Below are 26,261 nucleotides of genomic sequence, written 5' to 3' on the forward strand. Positions count from 1 at the left end.
TTGTAGGTGTTGTCAAATCACCCCTTACTGCCATTGTTCAGCTCCATTTAACTTTTGTATTCCTGGAAAAAGACAATTTTAATAATAATTTAAATTCAAATAAACTTTTCTTCAATTTATATACATCTATTTTGTTATTATTTTTTGTACAGGAAAATACAAACTTGTAAACCATAGTACATTGTACACATAAATCATTATTTATCCCACACAAAAGTTTGAAGACATACGTAATGCGTTCACACCCAAAACTATTGTACTTTCTCATGAGTATAACATGAAACATATATGATAAACAAGTTAGCAACTTTATAAATTTCAATTTTCTCCAAATTACTGATAGTTTGCCAAATCTAAGTACTGCTTATTTTGTTTGAAATACTGGACAACATTTATATGATATTTATTGTGTTATATTACTTCCCCTACAACAACAAGAACATGTATAGTATTTTTCTTACATGTTTAAAAAGGGGAGACAATACCCAGGAGCCAATCAAAACCACAAGTCTGCCTGAAAACTGGCAACATCACGGCCAAAAGGCAAACAACAATCACAAACTAAAGAGATGGAGCATTGTAAACTCCACCATGCATCCTAATTACAACAGGTGCTTAAGAAAGGTAACAGTTCCTGCTCAAATAGCAGCTTCTGTCATGTTGCTCAAGGCAAGTCACCATTTGATATGATTCACATTCTGTGGTTCAGTATGCCACAATAATATTTTACACATATGAATTCAAAACATTAGTCTATAACACACAAAATATGCATTTTAGCACCAATTGTTGATTTGAAGTAAACTTTCATTGTACAAAATGTTTTATCAAGACAAAAGTGCATATATAGTTTTTCTTACATATCTTAAAAAGCACTATATTCAAAAATTATTGCTTCTTTTCTTAAATAAAAATATTTCATGCCCAATTTATCCAATGAAATGTTCATATTGGTCAGGTGACGAAAGTGTAAATAAACTTATTAAGTACATCCGAAGGAACCTTTCTGCACAGTGCTTATGATTGGATATTTATTCTTTCCGAACAAATTCTGATTGGGTAAACAAGATGTATTATGAGCTACTGCTCACTCAAGTTACTCACTCCTATAAGTATTCAGAAAACAGGAAGTTGATGAGCATTTAACTTGAAAACACGTCACTCTGCATCAAAATTTCTTATGAAGTTTGATACCACATATCAGGAAGCTCATGAATGATATGTATTTCCTGACCAAACAGTGACTAAAATGCATGCATGACCAATGTGTAAAAATATCTACAGTTAAAAATACTTTTAACAGGAAATTCATCATCAACGGATGTGAAAAGGCATCTTACAATTTAGCATGCTCAGACGAAGCGTGATACCAAATTCAGAAAGGTTGAATTGTAGTTCTTGAGAAAAGCATAATCACATGAAGATCCTCAGGAAATGTAGAGAAAATTTCATATATGGACATTTGTAAAAAGGCAAGAGTATTCATTTAACATGAAGTTCACGAGAGATAGATGTGAAAAAGCATCATACAATATAACATGCTCACAAGAAACATGATAACATATTTCAAGTAACTGATTGGAAGTTACTGACAGATAAAAATGTGCAACAAGTGTTTGTTAAACAGACAGACACAGGTAGACAACTAGACCTTCCTTGAAAGGGTTAAAAAAAATGGCCTGTGCACCTTTTTATTAGCTAATTAGAACAGGATTTACAACAATCAGTCAGTATTTCAAAACCAACTTTCATGTCAATCTACCTCTTGAAGTGGAATGATTTCTTTGACAACTTTAAATCTACTACAGAACATTTACGATTGCTTATAGTATGCAGAAGTAATTCTTATTTTAATTTGGTTTAATGGTGGACATGTGAACAGAGTCCAAGGATTGGGATACATACCTACTTGCTTGGTCCTGATTCCCTTCAGCATATCTGAGAATCAAGGTGCTCATAATGTATGGAACAGCAGCAGACACCAAGTAAAGACAAAGAGCCCCACATGAATGGGAGGCAAGGAAATCTTCAGACAATACCAAATTCATTATAGTCAAAGCATTCATGTACTTTACAAACTAAGGTAACCAACATGAACAATATACAAACAAAAAGGACAGCTTAGTAAATTGATTTGGTATAGGGACAAAACTGAAAGTCACCTTCCATAGACCTGATCTTGAATTCAAACATTTACATGTAGAAAGACTCAATCATTATAAGGTACTATCTAATGGATGACATGACCTAGTTTTATCTATTCTTACCATCAGATATCACTATTGAATTTTTTTATATGACATATTTAAGTAAAATGATATAATTTCTCCATTATAATTTGTACATATATTTGCTTAGTCATTAAAGGTTGTAGAAAATTATGGATTTAATTTGTATACCTACTATGAATTGATGATTTTATTTTTGTAGGCGTCATAATATAATATTTATATGAGTTACCAAACACTTTTTACGCCTTTGTGAACATAAAAAATGTTATTTTTCATGGGTATTAGTTATCTAATTAATTCAAGAACAAGTCTTAGATTATAAAAATGCAATGAATTACTTCACATTTTCTTAATACTCAATTGTAGCCTATATTCTAATTACACCACTTGGAAAACTTATAATTGAAGAAATTATTACAAATATACTTTATACTAATTTAGTCTATAGTACATTTATCAAGATGCAGAATTTTGAATATCAAAGTAGAAAATAAGTATTCTTGGAATAATCTCGTACTTGACTAAAGTAGGGCTGTACATGTACTGATCATTTGGGCACCTGAAAAGCAGGTCAATGTGCCTCTAAAGTTGCTGCATTCATTTCTATATCAATGTTACAAGTTCATTAGGTTACTTTAGGACAGTATTCATTGAATCATAATTAAACCCAAATCTTGATGTGTAACTACTCATTATACAATTATCTAATGTGTAACTACTGTCATTAAACAATTATACAATAAATGTCAGTTCCATATCTACTAGGCTACTGACAGTAAAAGAGTACTGTAAATTTAGAAATTATTGCAAGGTATTTATTAGTCAAATAATGAAAGAGTATGAAATAATAAAATCTTGCATTCCGATTACATCTGATACATATAACTCAGCAGATTTTTCTGAATTCACAATAACTTATCTTGCATTTAAGACCCTTCGTCAAAATTCTCAATAATTTCTGAATTTATAGAAAACTGTTTTTTCATAGGCCTTTTTTTAGGTCCTTTCATTCCTTAGTAACTAGTGTTAAGCAAAAGGTATAATTCTCCTAACAGGCCAGTTTAAGCTGCAACCAATTATTCATTCCTCTGCCGTACTTAATTTTTTTTTATAAGAATAACAATTGAAACTTTTAAAATGTTTAGAATGATTGCAGCCATTTTCTAAAACTACATACATACTGTATACACCCTAAGGGTGATAGAGACCAACTTTATAGAAATCTATGTTCTGGTTTTACAGAATCGAAAAATAAGTACTCTCAAATCGTATTTTCTTGTTAATTCGACCTGTTGATACTGTTTATAATGCTTTTTTGTTATTTTTTATTTATATGGATCTTGTCTGTACACCAGCTTTGATTATTTGTAATATCTTCAATTTTTCACTTATTCTTACAACATTTGTATAAACTTCAAGATTATAAAAAAACGTTTTTTTTTCTAAAGTGAACATTGATTGGTTAAATATTTCTCAGTGTGTTTGAATTTGTTTGTTAGCTTTTTGGTCATGAATGTTTGTCTCTAATATTTTATTAACTGTGCATTTGTATTCAGATATCGCAGATCAAATTTATTCGTTCATTGTGTAATCATACGTTTTTTGATTGAGTTCAGTCTGCCAATTGATATTTTATCTTATGTTTTTCTATGTTGTGATGTTATGCTATTGTTTCAGAAAAAGGGAGAAGGTTTGGATCCATTAAAACGTTTAATCCCGCTGCAAATGTTTGCACCTGTCCTAAGTCAGGAATGTTGTCGTTTGTTTATGTAATATATACGTGTTTCTCGTTTCTCGTTTTGTTTATATAGATTAGACCGTTGGTTTTCCCGTTTGAATGGTTTTACACTAGTAATTTTTGGGCCCTTTATAGCTTATTGTTCGGTGTGAGCCAAGGCTCCGTGTTGAAGGCCGTACTTTAACCTATAATGGTTTACTTTTTAAATTGTTATTTGGATGGAGAGTTGTCTCATTGGCACTCACACCACATCTTCCTATATCTATTGTTGGAAAATCACGATTGACGGACAGACAGTTGTATTACAAACATTGGTGGTACATATAAGAAGTGCATATGACCAAGCTTAATCTTCTAGTCGGTTGACCTTTTTTCTCTACTAGAAATATCAAGTTGAATTAATCCAACAATTCCCCATGTAACAGTTGGTACGCATGAAAGCCAGACAGAGCATATAACTGGTTCATATTCCTGTTGACATAACCATTATTCTTATATTGTTTTAACCAATCCCTCTTTTAGATGATAAAATTTTATGAATATTCAGTGACAAATACAGTAGCCAGAAGATACAACAAAACATGAATGGGTTAACTTATTTTCGGGCAATTTATTAAAGTCATTTATCAAAAATGTTTTTTATATTCTATGCTTAGCAATAAAGGACCAAAAATATTCAGTCAGAAATATTTGTGGTTTTGATACTCAAAACAATTTACATATCTTTCCCCAAGCAATCGTTAAACTGTCCATTTTCATGGTACCATGTTATCAAATTCAGTTATAGTTCAGTTTAAAAGGGCAATCTAATTTTTAGGATAGGCGAAAAAGGCTCTGAAGTGCCAAGTTGAAAAAAAAATTATTAACCCTTACATTTTGTAAAAAATTTGCAAATTTAGTAAATCAAACATGACAAATGTGAGATATTCTTCGATGTACAAATTGCCTCTTTTTCTTGTCTTATTCAGCAGCAAATATTTCAAATTGAAAATATAAAATTAAATGTTAAAAACATTTAAAAAATAAAATACCATGTTCTTCTAAAATGTAATACCAACTGGTGTTAATGAATGGAATTTTGGTAGTCTCTATCAATTTTATTAAAAATTGTCTAGACTCTTTACCCAGGACGATGCTGAAGCTTAGCATATGGTAAATACTTGTATATTGTTGAAAACCATATGTTACCCTCTAGATGTTTATACTGATTCTGTTGTGTTGCTGGGTTGCAACCTCCATTTTCATCTCTGTTAATTCATTTCTATTACATGAAAGTTTATGGATTATAAATGTATTAAAGTATGTTTCTTACCTTGTACTGCGCATTAACCAATATTATTAGGTTATAGTCAAAATTCCAATATTTAAATTGAATTGCAAATATTTACTTTACAATTATGGTACGATAAAAATATTAAAAGATCAAATATCAAAAGATCGCAAGTTCTCAAAAGCATTATTCAAGTTAGGTTCACACAAGACTACATGATCATCTTCAGTCACAAACAAACAGATTTTCGGTCTAAAACTTGAATGATTCTTTTATCAATGAAAAAAAGATAAAGTACAAAATAAGGCAATTCATTCATAAAAAACAGTAGTATTATCTTACTTGTGGGTCAGATCTCCCAGGGTGAGGATTTCCTCTGTAACAGACACAACTCAAGCTGTTCTATTAATAGAAAGGAATTCTCAACACAGTAAATCAATGAACAGGCTCACTATGACAGCTATAGGATAAAATCTAGGTCAAGTACTTGTGAGGGAGGAAAAATTTTACTTTCAGAAAATGTCTTATCTTTTAATACAGAAAATTTAACTTTTTTTTTCTTTTTCCTAATTTTTGTATTTTCTAAAAGATCACCCTCCATCATATTTTGGCTGTTTGTCAAGTCCATCAACAGATAAAGGCTACTAGGTCAAATTTTATTTTAGCCTTCAGGTCATGCATAGAATTCATGTTCACATTGATTAAATGTTTATACTATCTTTTCATGGGAGAAAATCAAGTTTCTTATTTACAAATCAATTCAACTAAAGGCATGAGGTGATTACATGTGTATAATGCAAGTTTAATACATGCAAATGACTTTTTCTTGCACTACAATATATCTACACTCAATGCGTTCACCTTTGACTGCAGGAAACTACTACTTATAACTTTTGTAAGACAAATTTCACTGTCAAATTACAGAGACATCCAGTCCTAATGGCCTTTCTAATGATCAAAAGACCAGCAAAAAAATGACATACTCAATGACACACTTTCCTTTTGCACCTGTAATTCATTTTTTTTTTGTAGGAAATGGTTCATGCACTAAAAGCACCATAAAATCATCTCTGTACTCTTAAAAACAATTTATAAGTACATCATTTGGATGGAAGACAGTTTTCTTCTTTTTCTTCCTTCTGATTTCTTCTTTTTTTTTCAAAATGATAATGTTACATCAAATATAGGTCATTTAGTTTGTTGTTGTGTTTTTAATCAATGTAACCGGATATAGACAATAAGTGTTATCCTTTTGTAAGTTACCTCCCCTTTCCTGGTGATATCTTGCAACTTAAAATTAAAAAACAAATGTCTTAAAATTCAATTATTTGGTACCAACAAATGTCTTTTTTTTCTTCAAATCTAATGACATTTAATCACTGCATAACCAGTTCTTTTTATGTTTTCTTTTTTCATTTCACATTAATTGCTGGTAGGTTGTTATTTACAGCGCACATGTTAATATGCACCCTCCAGCCACCATTAAATCTTACTTTTACATTCATTTATTCATTAAAATTACTTTCTAAATGATCATCAATAATGACCATGTGGTTACAAAGTAAGGGAAGTAACTCTCATAACTAGTTCCTGTGATACAATATGTTAAGTTCAACACTTTATAGGAGATTTGAACTGTCAAATGTTTGGAAAAGTATGACAACCCTAAAGGTTAAAGACTAATATGAAAAAGTAATAAATCTATAATTAACAAGATAAAATAGACTAAGACTCGTTGACATTCACATACAATGTTAACATGTATGAATCAAGCAAATTATATGTGAAATTTATGGAAGGTCAATTACTGATCATTATAATCGTGAGTAATACATAATTGTAGGAGTTTATAGGAAGGAAATCACTTATCAATGAAATCGGGCTATCATTCATAAAAACCCATCCTGTTTGTCTTGTTATAAAATTCTATATTTAGATGTCCTTAAACTGTCACTACGAATTAAATACTACTTAAACAAATGCAATTGCAATTGAGAATTGTCACAACCAGGTTTTTCTGATTTTACATTTCTTTTTTTTTAAACGAAAATTATAATTTATGGCTGCATAATTTACCTTTTCAGAGATTACGCAGAAAAGTTAAGTAAGTATTTAGGTACAACAATTGTTAAAGTCAAGGTCAATTTAGTCATGTGATTATGAATTTATTTAACCTACAAACTGAGTTTTATTAAGATTATGAACTTTCTTGGGTCAAACTTTATTCCATACAAAGACAACATATAAGTATATATGTTAATACAAACAGCAATTGTAAGCTGCATCAGTCATCAACTACAAAATTTGATCTGTCATGTTTTTGATAACTTTTTCAATTTATCATTCTTAAAAAAAAGAAGAAAATAGGCAAAATTCAATTTTGGCAATCAATGCTTATGTTTGAAAATCACTCTACACAATATTTAAATGTCAGAGTAAAATGATTAAATGAAACCCAAGAAAAAATTGCCTAAAAACTCCTCTTAATTCACAAAAAATATTCAACTCAAAACAGTATACATATTTTACCTATACAGAACTGTATATTTTACCTGAGAATAAAATTCAAGTGAGTCCTGATGTTGCCAAATTTATATGTATAACTCTCCCTATTGTTTGGAGGCTTGTCTAACACCTGCCCCCTCCTATCATACATCTGTCTGAGTGAGACATTAACACACAATTGTAGATTAAAATTTTCCATACCTTGGACAGCCATGACAGCCATTCTGTAACACCCCTTCTCGAACACAGGAAACACTTGATTATGGTGGCTGATACTAACTCAAGTTCATTTTCCTTCACCTTAATTCTTCTTTACCAATCAGACCAATCAAGAGTCCATTGGTGTCAATCTCTAAGGTTCCAGTTCACTGTAATTAAACAGGGATCAGGTTACAATATTAAACATTTGCCTCACTAACACAAAAATTGTGTCATCAGGGAAAACTCATCATTTTTTGGTGAATTTTCCATAAAAAGCAGTAAGTCAATACTATAGATAGCCTAATAGGATTATGTATTGATTTGTGATGTAAAAATGATGTTCAAATTTATGTTTCTCTATAGTCCTATGATCACTGATAGCTTTCATGACCTATATCTTAACAATGATATGTAAACACTTGACCAATATTTTATTAGATACAGTGGCAAGGGTACTTAAAGGGGGGTTCACTTTCTAAGACACCTACTTGTTAAAACCAGTTCTAATTCATTCTTATCCAGAATTTAGTGAAACAACAACAGTTCTATTTTTTATTCAATGCATGTCTTACCAAGTTATTTTGGTATCTTTAATAAGTACTTTAGTCCATACTAAATTAAATATTATTTCATTTTGCTTTTAGATGACAAGAGGGGTGGGCTATCTAAATTCTATCATTTTTTTGCCTGAAAATCATTTGGGAAGAAGTAAATGTTCACATGTGATATGAAACTCTCTACCACCATGTATTGTGATTTATCAAACAGTTAAGCATTTTAAGTTCTAAAAGTATTTGTAATTTTATTTGTAGCTACATGCTTAGTTATTTTTCCCCCATGTCACTATAAATTTTCATTAACATGAGTTGTATGCCTTCATTGAACAAAACAAAGTTTGATGGGAAACAAATTCTATAAGCTTAAATCTTTTATCTACTGTGTTAAAATATTCCATTACAAACTTTTATCAATGGAATATTAAACCTATAAGTACAAATAAATGTCAGCATAAATTAGCCAAGATCATTTTATAATATATATGGCACGTAATTTGTCAAGAATTTATATGACTTTTTCACATGTATATTCTTTTTCGTATGGATGTGTCCTTTTCAATGACACAAATGATTTGTATAAAATTTTCTATCACAAGATCCATGCATTCTTTAGGAAAGTCAGCTATTTAATAAGGCAATCAATTTAAAATAAAATGGCAATTTCATAAGAACTCTATGTTTTTAATACAAAAATTGTTGCTTTTTCAAAAGCCCTGATATCTTTAAAAACATTAATTTACACAGGCCTTATGAAAGAGTTCCAATGCTAAAAGTTAAATAGAAAATGTTATGAAGCAGTTTATATGATGAGATCTGCCATAAGAGACAAATTACTTTATATTCATACAACACAATGAGGAATAAATTTATTTTTTACTGGAACAGACAGTTAAAATACATATTTATGAATCATGCTTTTTAAGTAATATAATTGTCTCAGAGAAGATAATATGTACAGCTTTACATTATATATCATATTTATTCAGAAAACAAAATAATTGCCCTTCTAGTCGCCTCACATTTATTTGTCCCTTGGGGACATACAGGATAAATTGGTGCCAGGCTACAATAGTATAAACATTCTCCCTGCAATCAATCCAGATTAATGCATTAAGTGTACTTGCACCCAGCTATTATCATTACTAAGTAAATCCAGTTTATATTACATTTAGACTAATTAACTGACATGAACAAAGGTCAAAAGAATTATAGAAAAACTTGCTGAAAATTTGAGATGACCTTTCACATTTTTTTTTTTTTTAATAAGACTCATAATATGTCTACTAATTCATATTGCTTTAAAATTGCACTCTTTTATTAATTAACATTTATGTATATATACTCACACTATTTTCTGAAATTCTTATTATCCTTATTTTTCAGTCTTTTAGTTTAGTTTAAACATATTTATTTATAGTGGATTGGGAAACAAGTTTTGCAACTTATATTAATCCCTTTCCACTTTGCGGGTGGGAGTGCTGCCTTGTAGCGGCATTAGCCCAATAGTACATGTACCATAAATATGTCGGTAAAAGGGTAAAAAAAATAAAAAGTTTATTGACCTCATTATTTCTAAATTGAATAAGAATCCTTTTCCCCATTTTATATTTCCACTTGTATTAAGCTAGATAAATAAACTAAAATTTCCATGAACAGAATAAAAAGTAACTAATTTAGACATTATGATTCCATATTGATTTCAATTTTACGAATGCATAAATAACGTGTTCTGTTATCATTGGTCTAAAATTCAATTGTTAAATTTAATATTTTAGATTTACTGAAACCAATACATTCACTCAGAAAGAAACCACTCAATGCAATTTTTTAGTTTGCCTCTATATCTATGGCAATTGTATATTTCTTGTATTTTGAAAAGGATGGTAAAACATTCCATCAACCATGAATAACAGGTTGTATTCCCTTCACTTGACACTTTCAAGTGAAACATGTAAAAAAAAGAAATCTCAAATAATTACTATAATAACTGCATCATCATTATTACTGGTCATTAATAAATTAGTAGGTGAGTCACGATACAACTATTAATATTCATCAAGTATTTCATTCACACATTATCATGAATGAAATATCACATATAAAAATCAATAGTTTTTAATGTAACATAGTGCTTCATTTACAAAAAAGAATAAAACACAATTGAAGTAGTTTATTTAATACATCTAAAACATATTGTTACATAAAATAGGAAACATGCATTTTGAATTTTATTGTAGTATTAAAATAAACTTTCAAACGACTTAATTCAGCATCGAAAATGACTGTTTGTCATTGTTGAAAACTAGTGACCTTAAGGTGCTTAAATCTAGGTCATTAGGTCTCTGTTTGATGATTGTCTCCTACAAACATTTCCCATCTCTAAATTTTATATTAGTCTACAAGAAACCAGTTCAGTAGGCTTATTATCCCCAAATACAGAAGTTTACGGCCAAATATTTCTTATAACATCATTGTACTGCTTATTGAACAGGGGCCGATCCTTTCATTTTCAAAAGGGGGGTCCCAACCATATGTTCCCATTCAAATGCATTGATCAACCCAAAAAAAGGGGCGGGTTCCAACCCCTGGATTCCCTACTGAACAAAAAATGTTTTTGATTCCACAAATTATGAATAATGTGTAACTGGCAGCAACCCCCACAATATATCTGACAATGATATATGGCCAATCTGCTTCAATTAAAACAATGCTTCTCCTCACGTTGTGTAAACAATTTGGATTTCCTTTGAGCTGAGAATGTATACATTTTGTATATCAATGGAGGTCAATACCCTCAGAGATTATTTATGACTTACACTGATGAAGTACATCTGTACTATGGTGTAAAAAAAACTTTCATCCTGAACACTAAGGAATTTTTGTAACCAAATATGATAGGATTAGTTCAGTATTATTTGGAACTTGCATTTTAAATTCTGATCATGATTTTTTGTATGCAATATTTCCTGAATTCATTAATTGACTTTATGATTTTATTCATTAGCAACAATCCCAATATTGAGTGCACATCAATGTCTGAATTCGCAATATATTTTCAAGGCTTAAAGCCGCTTTCGCACATAAAGCGTTCATTCACTTCCCTTTTATCTTTGAAACATCTAACATGGTTATATAAAATATTGCATCCACGTAATGATTTTAATATGTCTATGTAAGGGGATGTGTCCTGTCAAAGGGCAACTTTTTTGTTCAATCAAGTATGCTCAAGTCAAAATGTGTTGGGACTGATTTGAAAAAATATGATAAGTGGTGTTTTTTTACGATTGCATGAGAATTGGAATAACAGTAATGTATTTGAAGATTTGAGGACACCATTTTTTATTTGATGGTTGCAACTTGCAACAAAATCTGCATCCATCAGATCACCAATTGATGCCTGCAAATTCTCCAATGAAATACTGTTATCTTCTAATTTTCAGGTGAATGTTTCAAACAACAGATGACACAAAAATAGCCAACTAAGCTGTAAAAAGATAAAATGATGATTTAATTTATTATACCTTTTAGCAACTGTATAAATAAGTACTTGAACAACTATCAAATATACATACTTGTACATAGTTATATTTTGACCTTGATTATGGACACATCAGTTTAGAGAAACCTATTCTGGCCATCGCCCAACTATCAGTACCATCAGAAGATATCATAAATAATATTGAGTTTATTGACCAACGAAATGGCAAAATTCCAGTATAAATCACTTTTTATCAAAAACTTGTCACACATATTTCAATGAATATAGATTAAAAACATTATAATACGAAATGTCACAAATCTTAACTAAATATTGTGTGGTTGAAAAAGTGTCATTCAGCATTTTTTACATGCAAAACTCAGTTTAAAATTCTAGCTCAGATGGGCAAAAAACGAAAGTAAAAAGGGTTACCATAAAATTACAAAAAATAAAGCCATTCAACTGAGTAAAAGATCTATTTAATAGAATTCATAAATTAACAGATGTAATGCATATAAATTATAAGATTCTACATGTTGCCATTATTCTGTATTAAAAAAATGCATCGCTGATAGATTCCAAAGTGCTTGAAATATATCCAAGTTTATGAAGAAAAACTTTGCTAATGTAAGCACTTAAAACAAAATTCAACAATGTGTAAATATCAGGCTCTGAAAAGTTTCTGAAGACAATAGAAAAAATTATCTTTGAAGATTTTTTTGCCTATAACTAATGAATACCTTTTTGATATCTTTAGCCAACGCCTGTCTGTAAATTCATTGCACAGTGGTTTGTACCTGAAATACATATATCTGTTCTTAAACAAAAATCTGCATTAGTTATTGAACAAAAAATATCTTTTATCAGTAATAGATGTACGGGTAATGCCTCATTACTGCACAGAAGCCGGAAGTAGGGCTGTCTACGAGCCATTCAATACATGTGGGAACATAACTCATCAAACATTACAATTATCCTTAATAAAAACTCATGTAGGAAAAAAAACATAGCAGTAATCTGCATTCTTAGCTAAACGCCTCAAATAAATAATAATTATTGTTAGGAACATTAAGTTTATGGGTATAAGTACAGCTTCATTGATCTGGTTAAATTAGATTTCCATCTGAAACCAAAACTATTTTAACAGGTTGTTCTGTGGTAATTTCTCTGCAAAAAATTGACAGAAAGTCTGACCTATATTACTTATATATACATTGTAATTTGTCTATAATGAACTATATCCTGTGTAGTATAAAAATCTTAACAGAAGTTAAAAGTTCAAACATATTAAATTATAGACTAAGAATGTTTTGACTTTTCTAAAACAAGAATTCTTAAACATAATTTTTTGCATCACAGTTTTTCCACTGTTTTCTGCTTCTGGTAATCATGTTGAATTTAGCTTTTCAGTAAATCAATTAATGGTATAAAAAGAAGATGTGGTATGATTGCCAATGAGACAACTATCCACAAAAGACCAAAATGACACTGTTAGTCCTATGTTGTTGGAACATCAGGAGTTGAACCAGAGGCCCCCTTGCTCACTTTTGTAAAAACTTAGATCTTTAACTTTGAATATATTCCGCCAGTTATTCTTATGACCAAAAGTTTTAGAAGCAAAATATATAAAATATGTGTGAACATCAATTATCAATCTTACTAATAAAACAGCCAAAAAAAGAATAAAGGTAACCTTGGGAGATGCTACTCTACTTTTACTACAATTGTATCATAGTCTAACAAAATTAAACCATACCAAAATATTGGCTATTGTGTTAATGGTAACCATCGTGACTAATAGTCCACCAGCAGTGTTATAGACTTGTGATAGTAGTATGAATGAATTAACCCAATTCCTGTTCATTCAATGACAGCATTTACTTTGATTTCAGAATGGTTTACCATTTCAGAATGGTTTACCGGTACATCAAATATATATCTAGATAAAAAGAGACTTTGTGAGCAGTTTACTAGTAACTCTTTACCAAATCTAATACATTACTGGTAAAATTCCTTATTTTCAGTTATTTAAAGATTTCAGATTTTGAATAAGATTGTTGTCACATGGTATATTCAGAAAAAATGTCTTTCTTCTTAAATCAGTCAAGGAGACCCGACCAAAGAACTCCAAAAACTGGGACTTATATCAGTCATATAAATGGTAGGTATTTATATTAAAATCCTAATTTAGAATTTCCATACCACCCACCCATTAATAAAACTTCTGAATTTTATATTTGCCTTTCATATAAGATTATTCATATATTCCCAAGGTGTATATTTTTACCTAGAAACCTGAGAAATATGTCCCTTCACTGAGAGTTGATAGATGTTGCCTTTTAGTTGTCATGTAGGTAATGAATCATTAGATGTTTTATACTCCCAGAATAAACATGTTGGGAACAGGTCAGTTTACACCCACTTGTCACCTACTTTTGATCTTCACATATCTAATCACACTTTTTCTCACATACACATAAATATATATAGGCCTCGTTCAGGCCTTAACATATACAGTAATTGGTTTCAAACAGAATATATATACTTATTGCGATCTCATATTCACATTTTTTACAATTGAATACTGTTGATCAGTGAGTGCATATTAGAAAAGGCATTATTATTTATAAGTAAATACATTTAGTCTATCACACATTGTTTATTTTCAAATTCTGCTACATCAATTTTTCCTTAATTTAGTGTTGCATAAAAATAGAGAGAAAAAAATATTTTTATTGTGACACGATCTTATAACAAATTGATATTTTAAGTGCTATTCATAAATTTTATATTTACTTTAATCAATTATAAAATCTTACAATATTTGGCAAGAATGGCTGACTTTAAGATGAGAAATTCAATTACTAAATAATGACAAATATTCATTTAGCAACAGCTAAATGCATACAGTATAAATTCCCCCTCAGGGGAAATAACTCTTTATAACACAATTCATGCAAAAAAGGGGGAAATCATTCATTTCTGAAAATTTTGAAAACCATGCAAGTTTACTTTATCTTTTAGATATTTTCAATTTATTTTTAAAAGAAATTCTTAGTAACAATAATTTTTTTGAAAATGTAATATATTAAGAAAAAATTAAAATAATTTAAATACCTGAATTTGTATTACCTGTACCGTGCTTGCTTTGAGAACCAAGTAACTTTCCCCAGATATTCCCGTCTAAACTCCTACATTTACCTGTTCTCATGTCATGTTCCACTGACACAAATACTTTACATTCCTTTTATACAAAACATCAACTACATTTTATCAACAACAGAAGATGAATGAGTTTAGAAAATATATTTAAATTTTAAAACAGCTTAATAGCAGACAAGATTTAAATTTTATTTCATGGCTGGCAAAACTGAAAACAAAATACCTTTAGGTGTACAAAAAAAACCAGAAAAGTTAAATTAGAATACAATTTTAAATGATAAAGACTTTTGTGATATATGTATTTTTCTGAATATTAATTAATCTACTTTTGTTGAAGACAGGAAAAAAGTTTTTTGTTTTGTTATATGTAAATTTATTACATCTATTTTGTATAAATTAAACCAGAACTACTTTTCTTCTTAAACAATGTACTATGTGTACTTTAAAAAATAAAATCTAAAATAAAACTACATATTATCTGAAAAAAGGATATTGAAATTAGTTTGAATTGTATTTGAATAATTATAACATATTTGACTAGATTATACAAGCTTTTTGTATTTCATAACAAAATTAACTTTCTTTTTTAGGAAATAAGTCGGCCATTAACTGAATCGATGTCAATAAACTTTTGAAACTTATGAATGAAAATTTATGTAAATAAGTTTCATTTCCATTCATAAAATTTGAAAATATATAATATTTTTTCATTCATGTTTATGAACTATAATCACATGACAGCAATATACTTAATAATCGTGAGAGATTGTAGGTAAGATTGTAAGTCAGATTTAACTCGCTCCCCTGCTCATCAATAGGATCCTTCCAAACTCTGCCGACAAAAAACACTTATTCTTCTTGTGGTTTACCAAAAAAATCCATTAAAGGTCAAAGATTAACTTTAAGCTCTACATATTCTATTCACTGATTTTCCGTTTTTCAGTAAACAGAATATAATCAATGAATTTGAGAAAAGTTGAGACTTGAAAAATTAAGTGCAGATAGAGTAATTTTTAACTGTTATAAAACAACTTACTTTACATAGTTATCATATAAGAAAACATCAGGTAACAAACAAACAAAAAAAACATTTTTTGCTTATATTATGATAAAGATTTCCTATTCAGTTTTGAATGAATTGAATAAATTTTTTGAGATCATATAAAATAGAAGTAAAATTTTACACTGCCAAAGTAGGAACACAATCATGTTGCTTTGTACTGTAAATTCAGAAATCTTTTTGTTCATTTATTATTGCCATGGCTTAACTATGGACACAATGGACTAAAGTGAGAGACTAATTACTGTGATTTCTGGAAATGTTGCATACACATGATGCTATCAGAATTTCTAAACGCAACTTTTCTTTAAATCCTGCTCATAACTTTAGCAATAGCAAATGATTCTAACATTTAGTTTAGGTTTAACTACAACTTCTACAACATTCGAGAATTCCTCACCTAAAAAAGTCTGTCTTCAACTTCATTCAACTTCAAATCTGACAAATCATAATACATTTCACTTTTGCACAATTTCACATGGGGCTTGGGGTTTGGGTATTTAATTATTTTTTTGTATTCAATAAGAAGAGACGTCTATTAAAATAGAAGATACTGAAGCAAAAACAGTTGAACCTAAAAGATGCATAAAACTAGCTGAAGTTTTAGTATAGAATTATAAATCTAAACATTTATTTAGCCATAATTATACCATTATAAATAAAAGCAACAAATATTAATTATATTTCAATGATTTTGTTGAAATGTAGACAGACACACCCAAAAAGAATTCAGTGAATGAAAATAATTGTTGTTGCAGGGCTGCATACTTGACATATCTTTTGCACCTTAGCAAACAAAATTGTGCAGCATCAACTCACAGGGTGCACATGTGCAATAATCAGGTCAGACAAAGTTTAAAGTGCTATTAATATCCATTACTGATTAACGCGAGTCTATCCATTCATGTTTGTGTGTAGATTTTTTTACTAACATTTACTTACTATTCTCCTCATACATAGAGACCAAAACAAAGAAGGGGAAAAGACAGCCCTGAGATGAGCTACAAATGGTCACCAAGAGATCTTATTTATATACCAAAAAAGTCTCGGCAGTTCTTTATTAATAATTAAATTTCATGAAAATTCTTTAACTTCATTAGAGAGCCAATAGATAAAATGGGTAGACATAAATAAAAATATGTAAATTTGCATTTGTATAACTATTTTAATCACCCCCACTGCATTTTTTCATTTATTTTCAGCCTCTATTTTCCCAACAACTTTTTACAAAATTCCTCCATGGAAATGAAGTACTTATTCCCTACATATATAGTTCTAAACAATTTGAAAGGGTTTAACAGGAATTGTGTATTTTAACTGTTAAAGTGATGTCTGTGCTTGTACCGAGTGTCAATAACATGATAGGTACACTGCAACTTATAAATTAGGCTACATTCTATACAAGATTTAAGTTACAAAATTCCTTAACAAAATTCCTTTACAATCGGAGAAGTGACACTGTTTGTAATCTTAAAATTGTATGAATGGTACATGTCCCTTGTTGCAACATGTGTACGAGGACACCATTTTAACGTTGCATTGTATCTTTTAGTAAAGATCATCAATTACAACATATAGATTATATTTCTTCTTCTCAACCTGTAGCTGTTTAGAAAGCAAACTTTTCAATATGATACAAACTCAGATTTCATTTTTTCAAATTTACAACTTAAAAAAATCAAATTTTATTTTCAAGCAGCCACCTTATCTACTATAGATTTTATTTCCAATTAGCATATTTTAACAAAAGATCATAAAAATATTGAAATGAAAAATTTAATTGTATAACAAAAAAGAAAACTGAAAAAGAAAATACAACATAACCAGTAAGTTAAATTATACTTTATGCAAATATAAACTTCTCCCATAATGGAAATCTTTATAAATATGCAATAAGACTTTTTACTTTCTTTGAAGGAGTTGACATGACCTAAATAAATGACAACAAATCATATGAATATGTCAGGTTTATGACAATCTCACGGTAAAAAAAGTTTTACATGTACTTACACAGGTAGAGTTGATAAACGGACGAAGAACAAATATCTTTTCCTGTGATTAGCATAGTTTTGAAGGGGTAATCACAGTGACTTCTTATTAAAAGGTTTCTAAATACCACAGAATTTTAAGTATGTTTCATCACCATGAAGACATAACAATGTAAATTAGTGCCTGAATTATAAAAGAATTTTTCAATTGTGTCCTTAAATACCGAGCCTTTACAAAGCCAACGTGTGATGAATTGTTTTAAAGAGCCATAGATAATGGGATGGGATTGATGTGCCCTTTTCCATACCACTGACCTTTTAAACTGGGTCAATTTATAGTTCTAACTATAACCAAAATGTAAATGAAGACATAATGAACTCAAATTCCGTTCTTTGTTCATCGGACAGGTATTTCAATAAAAATTATGCGGCTATCATTTTTAAAAACCATAAAATATTTGCTTATTAAGCAATATATACAATTATGTAGCTAATACCCTTACCCTTGCTTATAACGGCAAGTCTGATTGTTTGTTACACAAATATTTCAGCCAAATCATGTTTGAATAATGGTTTAAGTTCTTTGGTCCTGATCAATTCCCTTTAGGCCTTATCCCTCAAACAAATAGAATTACTTTTGCATAATTTTAAAGAATCTTTGCATTAAGCCATTATTACTGATAAACCAGGACTCTTATAATATTTGTCGACTCAGCAAACTAAATATTGCTGATAAGTAATTTCTTAGGTATTGTAAACAAATTAAAGAAATTTAAAAACGTAATTCTAATTGTCAAATTTAGAAATTCCATAAGTAATCTCTTTTTACTTTCTTTTGAGAAATTGTCAAGTAGAAAATTCTTTGCTATTAAAAAAATAAAAGCGGAAAAGTGAAAGGTTTGACAAATTCTTATCCCTATTTTAACTCAATATCAAGGCAAATGAATAACCAATCTTGGGCAAAGGAAACCTTAATTAATCACCATCGTTAAAAAATAAAATAGAAGGGATTCTCAAAATTGAAATACTACACTTTCTAAAAGTTGGGTTATGATTCATTTACTGAGTGACAACTTAGAATTCCAAACCCAACAACTTTGTTCTCGACAAAAACCTAAGGCTTCAGTTAATAATGGCCAGCGAACACAGTTATTTCGTACTGCATTTCTTTTAGACAATTAATTTAAATTAAAAAATCGCATCTGCTCTTTCTCAATAAGATTTTTACAGTGTAGAGTACTACGAGTGAGACAAATAATATCAAAATTATAGAAACTTCTACCAGCTCTAACTCAAAATATTGACAATTCTGTGTGAAGGGGGTGTAAAATTCAGTTTGACAGCTTCGGATATGATAAAATTTGACCTTTTTGAACTGGACCAAATCACTACTTAACATAAAGATTCAGCACCCAAATTTTTTTGACATGTAATTACACCCCCCTACCTAATATTTCATGCATTTAATATCAAGAAATAAATTGGGAAAGTGTATCAAATAATCATGCAAGTAAACACTGTTTTACACAAAGGACTATATTCATAGACAACGAAAACCAAAGGACAATAACTGTGTTCTTGGACCTAATAATGTAGTCAAGGAAACTATGCAAAAGGATCAGAAAGTTGGGGTTATAATAAGGATTTAGTATTATTACTTAAATTCATGTTAAAGAAACATACTAAGGCACAAACCATTATATCTTCGGATCTGTATAAAAGATTTTTTTAAATTGAAAATATAGATAAAATACTTGCAGTTTATTTTGTAAATACTCAATTAATGGATTTTCTTTTTCTTCTTATCTTTTCCAATTATAAATATATGTATGCATGCTCTGCTTTGAAGTTGCACTCCTACTGTAACTAAAAACAAAGTTCTGTTTGAATATGTATAAAATGATTTGCACCTTAGTAACATACAAGTCTCTATATACATTTATTACACACCTATATCTCTGTTAAAGTCTGAGTTCTTTTTCTTCGTTCATTCCACAAAATCTGTTACTGCTCTAAAAAAGAAAACCGTTTTCTGAACAAATTTCTCGAAAAGTCGCATGAAATTACAAGAAACCAATGAAATATCATGTGACACAGGTTATGACCCTTCTTACATGTATGATTTAGTTTATCTTATTGCAGCATAGATCTAATAATAAATTCAAACTTTGCACCAGTTAATAATAAAAGAATGCATCCTTTTAAGACATGCGTGTGGTCCACTTTTTAATCTGGATTATCGAAAGTCCAACCCTGCACATTAAAAAGTTGAAATGACCGTGTGCCTCTTTTTAATCCACATTCATTTGTTTACACAACACTTGGCTGAGACTTTTGTTCAAGATTGACCAAAGAATTTGTTTAATATGGTCTAAGCTGATAATCCACTTTAAAGATTTATCATATTAGGTTAAAGAATTTCATCACGAAGACCTACAGGAATTTGTCCTGCAGGCTAAGCAAAATTATAATTTGTATTCTTTTCATTTTCTAAATTTATTGAAATTAGTTAAGTAATATAAAATTTTAAAAAGGTAAATGCATTTTAAGATCTGAAACAATGATTGATATGCTATTTAATTGCCCCTAAATTTATGCAAATTGCCAAATTGTCCAATTGTTGAAGGAATTTTCAATTATATTCCATTTTTCTCTTGGCCTAGTATTTTTTCCCCTCTCGTAATAAAAAATCTTGAAGCTTTGCATTAGGGGAACTTATTTCTAAATTTGAGGAATGTAATCATTTTTATGTAAAATTTTTGGATCGAGCTCAAGTATGACTTGGATTTTCTTTGTTTTTACAGTTTGAATATAGAATTAGGGATTTTTCTTTTGACATTATTCCAATGTTTACCTTAATCAGCTGTTTTTACAGTTGACTAGGTGATTCTAGAGTGCAAATTTTAAAAGTAGAATTTCTTTTAAGAAAAAAATATACTTTAAATCAATCTAGCTTTAAGATCAATTAAAGATTTCACTAGTCAGCATAATTTAATGAAATCACTATCTTTTATTTGTTATTTTATGCCAAAATTTACCACAATTTCGATTTCAATTTCAAAAGTCTGAAAGCCGAAAATAAATCAGCATTTCTTAAAATGTTTCCAAATTTTCGTGCAAACAATTAAATCAGTTATAATTTAATTATAGTACTGGTATTTACATAGTTTTTACACCATTGTAGAGTAAAGCAAACCATATTAACCCCCTCTTCTAGAATCAGAGTGTACATTTGAATAAACTAGAGGCTCCAAAGAGCCTGTGTCGCTCACCTTGGTCTATGTGAATATTAAACAAAGGACGCATTTGAATTCATGACAAGATTGTGTTTTGGTGATGGTGATGTGTTTGAACATCTTACTTAACTGAACATTCTTGCTGCTTACAATCATTCTATCTATATTGAACTTGGCCTAAGAGTGTCAGTCGAAAATGTTAGTTAAAATTTACAAATTTAATGAAAATTGTTAAAAATTGACTATAAAGGGCAATAACTCCTAAATGGGTCATCTGACCATTTCGGTCATGTTGACTTATTTGTAAATCTTACTTTGCTGAACATTATTGCTGTTAACAGTTTATCTCTATCTATAATAATATTCAAGATTATAACCAAAAACGGCAAAATTTCCTTAAAATTATCAATTCAGGGGCAGCAACCTAACAACCAGTTGTACAATACATGTGAAAATATTGAAGCAAATAGATATTGACCTGATAAACAAATTCACTCCCTGTCAGTTTTGCTCTAAATGCTTTGGTTTTTGAGTTCTATGCCAAAAACTGCCTTTTACCCCTCTGTTCTTTTTTGAGCCATGGCGGCCATCTTGGTTGGTTGGCCGGGTCAAAAAACACAATTTTTAATCTAGATACCCCAATGATGATTGTGGCCAAATATGGTTTAATTTGGCTAAGTAGTTTCTGAGGAGAAGATTTTTGTAAAAGATTACTAAGATTTACGAAAAATGGTTAAAAATTTACTAAAAAGGGCAATAACTCCTAAATGGGTCAACTGACCATTTTGGACCTGTTGACTTATTTGTAAATCTTACTTTGCTGAACATTTTCGCTGTAAAAAGTTGATCTCTATCTATAATGATATTCAAGATAATGACCAAAAACGACAAAATTTTCTTAAAATTACCAATTCAGGGGCAGCAACCTAACAATCGGTCATCCGATTCATCTGAAAATTTCACAGCAGATAGATCTTGACCTGATAAACAATTATACCCCCTGTCAGATTTCCTCTGAATGCTTTGGTTTTTGAGTCATAAGCCAAAAACTGCATTTTACCCCTATGTTCTATTTTTAGCCATGGCGGCCATCTTGGTTGGTTGGCCAGGTCACCGGACACAATTTTCAAACTAGATACCCCAATAATGATTGTGGCAAAGTTTGGTTTTATTTCGCCCAGTAGTTTCAGAGGAGAAGATTTTTGTAAAAGTTAACGCCGGACGCAGGACGACGACGGACGACGGACGCAAAGTGATGAGAAAAGCTCACTTGGCCCTTTGGGCCAGGTGAGCTAAAAAAGAGATACATCAATGAGAAAGCAACTAATGGCAATCATAAACAAAGACATTTAGAGGTGAATAAGCTGCCTTTATTGATAGGACGTTATCCTAACGCCCTTCTTTCATATTAGTACATGTTGTAATATTTTTTCTCTACATTTCAAATATAAATATTCTAAGAGCTTTACTTTAAGCAGATTTTTTTGCATATTACTTTTATAATATTAATAAACAAGAATGTGTCCAAAGTACATGGATGCCCAACACACGGATGCCCCACTTGTATTATCATTTTTCCATGTTCAATGGACCGTGAAATTGGGTAAAAACTCTTATTTGGCATTTAAAGTCAAAAAGATCAACCAAAAGGGAACAAAGTACTAAGTTTCACATTGATTGGACTTTAACTTCATCGAAAACTACCTTGACCAAAAACTTAAACCTGAAACTCACACTTTTAATTTCTATGTTTAGTGGACCATGAAAATGGGGTCAAAAGTTTAATTTGGTTTTAAAATAAGAAAGATCATATCATAAGGAACATGTGTACTAAGTTTCAAGTTGATTGGACTTCAGCTTCATCAAAAACTACCTTGACCAAAAACTTTAACCTGAATCTCGCACTTTTAACTTTTATGTTCAGTGGACCATGAAAATGAGGTCAAAAAATTAATTCTGTTTTAAAATAAGAAAGATCATATCATAAGGAACATGTGTAATAAGTTTCAAGTTGATTGGATTTCAGCTTCATCAAAAACTACCTTGACCAAAAACTCTAACCTGCAGTGGGACAAATGGACATACACTGACGAATGGACGGACAGAAGGACGCACAGACCAGAAAAACATAATGCCCCTCTACTATCTTAGGTGGGGCATAAAACAAATTCTCAAATCAATAATGAAACAAATGTACTTAGAGGACACTAAGGTGAGATGTGGTTATAATTGACAATGAGACAACTAGTTCAAATGAAGTGGATGTAAGCAATTATAGGCAAATATACAGCCTTCAACAACGAGAAACACCCATACCATATTGTCGGCTATAAAAGTACCCAAATATCATGGATTCACCATACTAAGCATGTCTTTAGTGCATTTTTAGAATGATCTATAGAAAAACATTCTTGTAGCATAGAGATGCATAACCTTTTGATCCCTAGGGTAACTTTGAGTGCTGTCAGACAAATTCCATTGACCTAAAATATTTGTTTGCTTATATTTGCTGGGTAAGGCCTTAGCTGCATCAGCATACCTTGTTTTATCCAAAATGTGCAAAATAGATATTTACGGATATTTAAGATCAATTCTGACATTAGTGAAATCAAAACTAACAATATATAAAATCCATATATAAATAACCAACAACATTTTTTAAAAGATAAAAAAAACTTTTCTGTTTGAGAATCTGGCAGCAAAATAAATTATAAATTTAAGGAAAATTGAAGGCCAGGTTACTGTGGATTCATTTATTTTTTGTGAGTATCATTTTTCATGGATTGAGGAAAATTTGCAGTTTTGTGGATAATTGTATTGTAAAATAGCAGAAAATAATTGGTCTAAATCAGAAATTCTTCAAAGGAGTAGGTAGGTTCAGTAAGACCCCTTTATGGCCCCAAAATATAGCAGTTTTACAAAATAGTGAAAATGTTATCTTTAAGCTATCTATTGGAAAGTAGAAGGCTTCTGCTACATAAATATGGACTGTTTTTGTACCATACAATACACATATATTGAAACTAGCATCATTAAGTCATTCTAAATTACTGAAATCTTCACAATTTTAGCATTTTAGTTAAATTTTAGACGGTTTCCGTCTTAATTGAAAATGGCCGCATTCTATTCATTCATAATATTAAAATGTAAGTTGTATTTGATGATGAAACATACTATATATATAAAGGTTGAGATGAACACGGATGCGTCCATTTTCATTTTTGACAAAAACCATCTGAGAAAATGACATTTTTTGGCATATTTGATAGATTTTACATTATTAAGCTTAAATTGGAGCGTTTTTAATGACTAAATCAGTTTTTCCAACTTTGTCAAAAAAGGGGAGATCACTCAGATGAAGTTAAATTTGAAAAGGAATGTATTACAAATTTACCTTTATTGTTTTGTAGCAAGAAAATGACCCTCTTTTTATCTTGTTTTCAGAAAACACATTAAAAGATGTTTTTTATTTAAAATTCTATCATCTTGTCCTCTTTTTTGGACACAAAATTTTCATGTATTTTGGGGTTTCTTTTATTTATGATCTATGTAAAGTTGTACAATTTTAAATAACCAACAGCTTGAAATAGGCCTGTAACCCATACCCTTTCTTATATTATTAAAGAAAGTATAAACTATATTTTGGTAAAGGATGAGATTATTCCAACAATTTCAATTTAGACCCCACCATTTACCTTATCTTTACCTTCCTGAGGTTTCAGATGAAGATTTTATAACCAGTTCAGAGATGACAGACACCAAGGATTGTCAATAGTTCATGTATTGTGACAGTGATATAGAAACTGAACTTTTGACCAGAAATAATGATTTTGGGGCCTTTTAAAGCTGACTTTGGGTTATGGGCTTTGCTCATTGTTGAAGGCTGTACAGTGACCTAAAGCAGTTACTTTCTGTGTCATTTAGTCTCGTGGGGAGAGTTGTCTCATTAGCAGTCATACCACATCTTTTTTTTTATATATAATACCTATTAACTACATAATACCTCTACCTCAATTATGATGTAAAAAAAAAAATATTATTGCAAACCTGTGTTTTCAGAGATGAAACCTTTTCTTCCTGTTCCACATCCAACCTATAAATATAAAATCACAAAAATGTTACAGAACCAAGATTTTGTCTACTTTTATCAATTACCAAAGAATAAATATCTTAATATGTTCATTGGTCATTAAAATTGTTTTAATTAGGTAAATTTTACACTTATTTGAAGTACTTGTCAGAGGAAGGAGATCGCATGACTTGGTGTAGTGTAAATGACGTAGTTTTAACATGTAAGGGAAAGTTCTAATGTTGGAATTTCTATATATGTAGTCCCTATGCATTTCTAAATACTTCTCTAATAATGGAATTTCTATACATGCAATTCCCATGCATTTCTAAATACTACTCTATCTCATATAAACTGCAAATTATAACATAAATTTGCAATCCCATGTTTGTTTATTTGAAATTACATAATTTTGCTCCCTTGGTCATAGATTAACAGTACTGTAAATTATAACAAAATAATTATTTATGAAATATTTTCTATCAGTACAGAAAAAGAAACACTAATTCAGATTTCCTATTTCAGAAATAAGTGTAGAATAGACCTTAATAAACCCCAAAAAATTTGCCAGAATCAATTATACTAACTGCTCTTATTATCAAATAATTAAATCTGTTTTAGTTAAATCTTTCTATGCAATAATCAAGACAATAGAACAGTAACCTAACTGGATGCAACATTTAACCATTTTTTGTGTATTTTACCCAGATGTTCTATTTTTAGCTATGTCATCCATGTTGGTTGACAGACAGGGTCATCCAAACAT

At 30.0% G+C, this 26,261-nt stretch overlaps 1 long non-coding RNA gene across 1 annotated transcript; it reads right to left on the reverse strand.

Annotated features, from left to right (window-relative positions):
• LOC134727175 (uncharacterized) lies at positions 1 to 25,574 on the reverse strand. The gene is made up of 5 exons (XR_010108730.1): positions 25,474 to 25,574; positions 20,141 to 20,202; positions 12,721 to 12,777; positions 7,946 to 8,112; positions 1 to 62 (listed from the first exon to the last, which is right to left on the reverse strand). It is a non-coding gene; the product is annotated as an uncharacterized LOC134727175 (long non-coding RNA).
• Positions 25,575 to 26,261: the final 687 nt, after the last annotated feature.

The sequence above is a fragment of the Mytilus trossulus genome, chromosome 7 (assembly GCF_036588685.1).
Source record: "Mytilus trossulus isolate FHL-02 chromosome 7, PNRI_Mtr1.1.1.hap1, whole genome shotgun sequence".
Lineage (NCBI taxonomy): Eukaryota > Metazoa > Mollusca > Bivalvia > Mytilida > Mytilidae > Mytilus > Mytilus trossulus.